The following is a 2,720-nucleotide window of genomic DNA, read 5'->3' as shown; positions in this document are numbered from 1 at the left end:
TAACGGCTGATTCTATTTTCTAAAATGATTGTAATGTAGCAGAACCATTTTCCTTTGTTTATATTGAGTCAATTATTGTGCAAAATTAACTTTAAAAATCAGATACATAAAGCGCTATACAGTAAGGTGGCATTTTAAAGATTCCAATCATAAGCTGATAGCTTTAGAAGATAAAAGAAATCCAAGAACACTATGTAGCTGTTTCAGTTTGTTTCACGACTCCATACGTGTGCACAAATAGTACACAATAATTAAAAGAACCCAGTATCTTCAGGTTTCTGAAAGATCTTAATAATCTTCATTTACTGAGTAGGAATACACACAGTCTATGTTTTCAATGACAAATGGGTTAGATTTTAAACCGTTTTTCGCTAACTAGTCTGGTGAAAAACTAACTTTAGATCGAAGGATGATTTACTGTCTACTGTACTAACCAAATACAAATTTACAACTGTAGAAAATAGTACGTCATTGGGTACACCTTAGTTTAACAAGAAATAGCTGGTTAAGATGTTAAGACATGAAGACTACCTGAGTCCAAAGGTCGAGTTCGTCAATTTACCTGAGGACTATGATTTAGGAAAATCAAAAAGTGTTTTCATCAGTAAACATTCAAACTATATTTTTGAAAAGGACTACATAAGATCAATAACCAATATAATACTTGTTCGTGTTGTTCATAAAAAATTAGGACTATTTTAGTTATGTCTGAGTATTGTTGATTATTCGACCTGTCTGACCCGATTTTCTGTGATAAAACGATATATTATACAGTAGACTATTATTATGAACTAGTAAGCCAAGAATGTGGTCATACCATTTCTTTTGATAATTGACCTACAAATACAAATGAATTGAGTCTAGACCATAATGAAGAACACAAAAAAATTGTATCCAAGCCTTTCTATTCATTATTTACTACTTTAAAATGAGGACTATTTAGAAACAAATTATTATAACGTATGCCCTCTTAATACATAAACGTCCAATGATACTTGAAATCGTACGAGCAGTCTTGATTGCGTATCGGCCCTGCTTTCTGCCTAGCCCAGCCAGTTGAGTCCAGAACACAAATAACAGCCTCGGCAATATGAATCCTTATTCACAAGCATACTGGGTTTATATACTAACCAAACAGACCACATTATACCAAAAAATAGAAAAATAACATTTGTACAATAATTGGCCAATGTGGCTGTGGATAGGGGGAAAGTAATCAATAATAATAGTTCAAAGGTCAAAATAAAGGTTATGATAAGAGGAACACGAATACGATTAGGTCAGTTACTTAACAACTATACAATAGGAAATAAGCATATTACATTTGTCCATAAATAAACTTCAGATTTACCATTCATAATTCACCAGGGGATATAACACAAATCAAATAAATTTCTTGTAAATAAAATAAATGAAAGATCAATAATCTGGACTCTTAGAACATGTTGAAGCTTATAACAATTTGCAGGACAACATTAGTCAGTGTTGAATGATAACAGAGGTAGTTGTAACGGTGGTAAGAGAACATAGTTGAATGGTAGTTGGGAATAGAACCAAGGACACTCATTTCTTCTTATTTGTAACTCATCAGCTAGCTCTACCTGGATCACATAGTTAATGTTCAATCAAAATAATATAATCGATATTATGATGTTGTCTAATATAAATAAGGCTAACCATTTTTAACATATTACATTATGAAATTGATTAATGCATGTCATATTTTGGCTTTTGTAAAATATTACAATAGTTGTGGACTTATAACTGTAGAGCCTGATTATGAAATCATTTAAAATAATTAAATTCATTTAGTATTGTTTGTTTGAATCTTCCCATCGATGTGTTAGGACTGCAACTGGTCAGTCTCTAATTGGCATACGTGCATACTGTGCGTATTGCCTCGATATAGCCTTAATTCACAAGCATGATAAGCAAAGACGGATAGTGGCTAGCAGTGGAATCCGGGACAATACTAAATGAATTTAAGCTTCACCCCATCGCACAAGCAAGTGGCTAACAGGACTCAGTGGCCGAGTGGATAACGCGATGGCGTTTGAAGCGAATGGTACTGGGTTCGAGTCCCAGAGTGAACATCAACTCTGAGATGCAGGTACATTCAGCTGAGGAGTCCCAAATAGGACGAAACGCGCGTCCTGGATTCCTCTGCTAGTCACTATCCATCTTTGCTTACCATTTAAAATAATTGTTCGTTCAAATATTCGTTGTTTTTGAATAAAAACAAACTTTGGTAATGAAAAAACGGAATAAGGTTGCTTTCCTAGATTACTACTTGTATTGATGGAGTAAGTTTATTTTGTAGCTGGGTTCTTACTCTATCAGTTTCAACTTAAGTTTGCATAAAGATTTATTAATCGTGTATTTATCAGTTACAAATTATGAAAATTGGGATTAGCAGTGGTAGAGATAGTAATATTCATTAATAACTCGGCTTTTAGTAAATTAAAAGCGGAATGAATAACAATTCATGAAAACATCCTTTTAGCGAAATACAAAGAAATTCGTAGTATACTTATTGATTTTTGTACAATTTACATACCACTTGTTTATAGATGTAAATTTACAATCGATTGGTCACTGATTAGTGAACATTGTCGTTTCCATCTAATCCTTTAGTGTTGATTGAATCCTATAGATAGAATTACTATGAGGTCATTATTTATAAGTGACTCAATATCTCTTGCGCTACATCGAGATATTGG

General features: G+C 32.9%; 1 non-coding gene across 1 annotated transcript; it reads left to right on the top strand.

Annotated features, from left to right (window-relative positions):
• The first annotated feature begins 2,023 nt into the window (after window positions 1-2,023).
• Window positions 2,024-2,090, top strand: Smp_tRNA_01188_Gln_TTG.1.1. The gene has a single exon. It is a non-coding gene (tRNA).
• The last annotated feature ends 630 nt before the right edge of the window (window positions 2,091-2,720 follow it).

This window comes from Schistosoma mansoni, assembly GCF_000237925.1.
Source record: "Schistosoma mansoni, WGS project CABG00000000 data, supercontig 0206, strain Puerto Rico, whole genome shotgun sequence".
NCBI classification, from domain to species: Eukaryota; Metazoa; Platyhelminthes; class Trematoda; order Strigeidida; family Schistosomatidae; genus Schistosoma; species Schistosoma mansoni.
Note: the sequence above shows the minus strand (reverse complement) of the source record. Positions and strands in the feature narration are given on the sequence as shown.